Raw genomic sequence first — 6,164 nt, 5'->3', positions numbered from 1 at the left:
TGCATACATCAGGTGTAGTGGGACATACTTATTGGTAGAAGTCGGAAGACTTAGAAGTTTAAAGGTCATCATCCTGTACCACACACTAGATAACAAGTTAAAAGCTAGTTTGAGCTACCCGAGACCTTGCTTCAAAACCAAGCAAGAAGCCCCCAAAGTTAAGAGTAAGAAAAAACATTTCTCAGAGAGGCTCAGAGTGTGTCCTAGTTGGTGGGATGGGGTGGGTTTCCTGGCAGGATGGGGTGGGTTTGTTGGTGGGTTGGGGAGGATGTAGGAGGAAGCTTTGCACCTACACTGAGAGTGACACCAATGGCAGATCACTGGAGCCAGAGAGGCTCAGGAAATCTGCACAGTGCTTTCAGGAAGAGACATTTTAAAGATAAGAAAGGAGGTTGGATCTGGTGCAGTCATAGAACCAACAGAAGATACTGAAAAATCCTTCGTTTTCTAGGAACTGGTGTTCAGTACTTAGCATTCAGCACTTGGCACTTCATAGAGCAGATACCATTTTACAAAGGTCCCTGCTTCGTTGGTGACTTGACAGCCTAGGATGTTCTGTGGACCACACTCTTGGGAAACCAAGGGCCAGTGTTATGGGACTATTTACAGAACACAGTTAGATGGTGGGTTCAAAACCTTGACTCAGAGCTACACAGCATCCAGCTGGCTGAACTCTGGGGAGGCAGAGGTTGTAAGGAATCTTCCTACAGACTCCAAACATTAGAAAGATCACACAGGGACCAATGCTCACAAAGAAACTCCTAAAGAATTGTTCAGAGGTATGACCAGTGTCTTAGACTCTACCTGGAAACAATACCAAGACCTAACCAGGATCTGCAATGCAGTTTTACAAAGAAAATCCCAGAGAAAAACACCACCCATCTGTGTGCCAATACCTGAAACCTGAGTTTACAAAAATGTCTAGGGATGAGATGGACTTCTAAACACTTAGGAAGGGATGCTGAGAGGCTCAAAACTAAACCAAGCAAACAGACCAGACAGTGTTCATGTACTGGATTCTCATCCAGCTCTTTCATTTACACGGATTCCTCCTTTAATACCAAAGTCAATTTAGCAGGCCACCTTTGTCCCACTCTGCTCTTGTCTACCCTTCTTCCCTTCCTCCTCTCTCCTCCTCTGTTGGGTTAATCTTTTTGTGCACTGGGTAAAGGTTACCCTTGTATTATTCAAATGTTGGTTTATCTACCCACAGAGCTGTTTACAGGCCTGACCTTGGTATTGTTATTTTTATTGGATCATCACACCTGCCTGAAGATTTCGTAAACATTCTTCTCCATCATCTTCTGACTGGTTTAATAAAGATCTGATGGTCTATAACAGGACAGGAGAAGAAAAGTGGGACTTCAGAGTATAGATAGGAATTCTGGGAAAGAATCAGGCCTGGGAAATGCTCCAGTCAGACATGGAGAAAGTCAGACATAGTGACTACCTGTGGAGTTACTAAGTTATACAAGCTAGTCGAGAACAAGCCAAAGATATAAAGCACATTTAAAATAAACCTTTGTGATAGTTTCTTGAAAATTTTTGACAATGTGAATTAAGAGTAAGTATTTGCATTGCATAAAAAAAAGATAAAAGGCCTCAGCTTTTATAACTAGTAAAAAGTTATTATTGGGAGCTGGAGAGTTGAGGCGGTCTAACAGTATTCGGCTCACCAAATATAGGGCTAGAAATCCAAACTTAGGCAGACTAGGCTTTAGGCCAAGCCCAGCACGGAAGCCTGGGTGTGGTTTCCTAGCAACCTAGCAAAACAATGAGCAGCAGGTGACAGAAGGCTCAGAGCAGCTGAGATCCAGCTGACCTGCAAGCCATCAGCACCTGCAGGCAAGCAGGGCTTATGAGGACCAGTGCAGAGGGAGGCCTTAATGCTCATGTCTGGCAGAAGGGTAGCTCAGAGCTGGACAAAGCGCAAAGTTGATGGATGTGGCAGAAGCCACCACTGAAGACAACCATGAATCAGAGGCTTGCAACATCTGCTGCTGAGGACTGAGTGAATGCAGGAAGCCAAGATCAGGAAGTCCTGATCACAGAGGAGCCTCTAAACCTGTACAGAAACTAGCAATGCCCAAAAGTAAGAGTTTATGTAAGCATGGATGCAGAGGTAAATGTTTAAGTTTGAAAATAGTAAAAGAGAAACAAATTGCAAGCTTAAATAATAAAGTCTCCAAAGAAAGGCGAGAGCTGCAGAGATTAAAATATATATTTTTTCTATGTTTAAAAAAAAACGCAGAGGGCATTTGGACTTTGTATAATTTTGTTTCAATTATCAGCATAGAAATAATTAGATGTTCAGTAATGGCTGCAATTTCATATATCCTCTTTAAGAAAGATAAAAACAATCTTCAGAGGAATTCAATCTAAAACCCATGGCACCACCTTGTGATAAAATTGCAGAATGGCAACATATAGAGATGCAATACACTCGGTTAAGAATAGAGATTCTACGTGATGATGGCACTTTAGAGCAATGAAACACAATATCATATATGTTTCATTTTGTAGAGTCTGGAAAATTAAAGTACGAACATACTTTGATACATCATACAACTGATACATATTCAGAATTCCAAAGGGCTTCTGCCTTGAGTTCTGAAAAAGAAAGATTCTGAGATTGTACATTTATTAGAAATAGTGTTTAATCTTAGAGATGCCTTTGTAGATAGAAACTGATGATGCTTTATGGCATATATATCCAGTAGAGTGCAATGTTTTACACATTATAGCATAAAACATGTTACAGATATATCTTACAATCCTACTGAAAGGAAATAAAACTTGAGACCTGTGATTCATGTAATGTATGTCAAATAGCCCAAAGAGTTGTTTGTGAGCTTTGAAACCTGGGGCTGAGAACATAGCAGAACAGGCCAGGACATGCCCGGGGAAGGCCCATCGCCTCCCTATCTCCCACCCCTCTGACCTAAGTTAAATGTTAACAGACTGCTGATGTTTAAATGGACCAATCATGTGAAATCACGCCAATTCCTCCCCCAGTCCCACTCCTTTTCTATAAAAACCCCTAGCTTCCAAGCCTCGTGGTCAAATCCACTGTCTCCTATGTGAGATACATTTCGACCTGGAGCTCCGCCATTAAAATACCTCGTGTTGTTATATCAAGGTGTTGCGTTCTATTCGTGATTCTTGGGTGCACGCCAAATCGGGAGTTGAGTGGGAGTTTCCCCACTAGGTTCTTTCACTACAGGTCAAGCAATTGTAAACCATCTAACTACCCTTTAAAGGAAATGTTCATAAAATGAAAGGGGGATATGGCATCTCCCAAAGGCAGATTAAATAATACTTTACTATCTTTCAAATGTTTAAAACGTTGATGAGACAGGTAGCACAGCTCCTGAAAAGCACTGGATTTTAGAAAGGATTCATGAATTAAACCAATGCATATACTATAGGGTTGTGCTAACTTCAGAGTTGAAGTCAAGAAATGTGTTGGGGGAAGAGGTTTCAACAGAAAACAAAAAATTGTGTATTCCTTTAACATTAATAAAGATTTTTTAATTGAAATTAAATTAAAAATCTAAATTTGATGAGGGGGACCTCCTGAAAATGTTGGCTGCATACATGAAAGAAGAAACCAAGAAAAACAACAAAATAGGTAACATAAATGCCAATCCTTCTACGTGGGAACAGCTGGAATACAGGCTGGGACATGAATGTCTCTGCACAGCCAATAAATCTTGTTGGCTACAGAGTCCTCAGGATGGAGATTTATATTGCAGTTTGGGTATACTCTCCAAACAGATTTATAAAGTTTGATGCCTTTCATGCTCAAACAAAGAGCAGAGAATCATCTTTAGATTTGTGCACATTACACATTCCATACATGTTACAGGTTATATATATTACCTTTAAAAGTTTATGTGTTTTCAGAGCCAAAGGTCCAAACACCAATGTAGACAGGACAAGCAGCCCAGGTGATGCAGCCTCACAGACAGCTTCAGTAACTGTTTTCTCAAAAACCTATAGCCATGACAACTTCAAAGGCTTCAGTCAGGACTTCAGTTAATCCCTGCACTTTCCCATCACACCCTGGACAGAAATGTTAACAGCTAGGTCTTCTTGGACTTGGCCAATATCCCAGTTTTTTTTTGTTTTGTTTTGTTTGTTTTTCGAGACAGGGTTTCTCTGTGTAGCGCTGACTGTCCTGGAACTCACTCTGTAGACCAGGCTGGCCTTGAACTCCGCCTGCTTCTGCCTCCCAAGTGCTGGGATTAAAGGCGTGTGCCACCACACCCGGCTAATAAAGGAGTACCAGTCCCAACAAGCCAGACAGGAGTTGAACCTGGAACCTTCTGATCCATAGTCAGACATGTTATCCATTGCACCACTGGTCCGCAGACCCAGTTTCCTTAGGTTCCCCAAAAGATGTCATCACCCTGGAAAGGTGGAAATTTCTGGTTCCTTTGTAAAGTCAGTTATGTCAAATGATGTTTTGCTGGGGCACACAGGTGAAAGGACGTTTTGCTAGAGCAGATATCTGAAAGAACATTTTGCTGAAGCAGACATAGGTGAAAGGATGTTTTTGCTGTAGCAAACATGTAAAAGGACACATGATGTTTAGAAAGAATATAAATATGACCCCACAGACAGTGGGAGGGAAAGCATTGGTTTGCCCTGTTCCACCTTGCTAGTCTTTGCTGATGGCACACATGTATTGGCTCACTTTACACTGCATTGCTGAGCTTTGCTTGCTGTGACGTCATAGAGAGAAACTCATCAAAGAACTTCTCTGTATTTGCCAGGCACTGGCAGAGCCTCTCAGGAGACAGCTATAACAGGCTTCTGTCAGCAAGCTCTTGTTGGCATCCACAAGTGTCTGGGTTTGGTAGTTGTATATGGGATGGATCTGCAGGTGGCACAGTCTCTGGATGGTCAGTCTCTGCTCCACACTTTGTCTCTGTATCTCCTCCCATGGGTATTTTGTTCCCCCTTCTAAGAAGGACTGAAGTATTCACACTTTGGTCTTCCTTCTTCTTGAGTTTCATGTGTTTTGCAAATTGTATCTTGGGTATTCTGAGCTTCTGGGCTAATATTCACTTACCAATGAGTGTATATCATGTATGTTCTTTTGTGATTGGGATACCTCACTCAGGATGATATTTTTTAGTTCCATCCATTTGCCTAAGAATTTCATAAATTCATTGTTTTTAATAGCTGGGTAGTACTCCATTGTGTAAATGTACCACATTTTCTTATCCATTTCTCTGTTGAGGGACATCTGGGTTCTTTTCAACTTCTGGCTATTATAAATAAGGCTGCTATGAACATAGTAGAGCATGTGTCCTTATTACATGTTGGAGCATCTTCTGGGTATAGGCCCAGGAGTGGTATTGCTGGGTTCTCAGGTAGTACTATGTCCAATTTTCTGAGGAACTGCCAGGCTGAATTCCAGAGTGGTTGTACAAGCTTGCAATCCCACCAGTGCCTGACAAATAACAGAGGTGGATGCTTGACTGAGCACAGGATCACCAGTAAAGAAACTAGAGAAAGGACCCAAGGAGCTGAAGGGGTTTGCAGCCCCATAGGAGGAACAACAGTATGAACTAATCAGTGCCCCCAGAGCTCTCAGGGACTAAACCACCAACCAAAGAATACACATGGTGGGACCCATGGCTCCAACTGTATATATAGCAGAGGATGGCCTTGTCGGTCATCAATAGGAAGAGAGGCCCTTGGTCCTGTGAAGGCTCGATGCCCCAGCGTAGGGGAATGTCAGGGCCAGAAAGCAGGAGTGGGTGAGTTGGTGAGGAGGAGGAGCAGGTAGGGGATAGGGGGTTTTCAGAGGGGAAACCAGGAAAGGTGATAACATTTGAAATGTAAATAAAGAAAATATCTAATAAAAAAATGAAAAAAAAAAAAAAAAAGAACTCTCATGAGTTTCCTGTGGCTTCTTGCCACTTCAGCAGTCTTGGGTGATTGTCGAACTTTGCAGTGGCTTCTGGATTCAACTGCCCTAGCTGATTTGTGTGTGGTATCTGCCAAGTGGACTGGACTGCAGCTGCTGATTCATGTTCGGTGTTTGCTAGTGGACTGGACTGAGAACAATGAAGATTGCCCTGAATCACCCCAAAGAAATATTTCTAAACAGATTCACTTCCCCTATATCCTAATAACCTTCCTTTTCTACT

The sequence above is a fragment of the Mus caroli genome, unplaced genomic scaffold, assembly GCF_978045245.1.
Source record: "Mus caroli unplaced genomic scaffold, Mus_caroli_1 scaffold_1, whole genome shotgun sequence".
Taxonomy (NCBI): Eukaryota; Metazoa; Chordata; class Mammalia; order Rodentia; family Muridae; genus Mus; species Mus caroli.
This window is presented reverse-complemented; position numbering follows the sequence as displayed.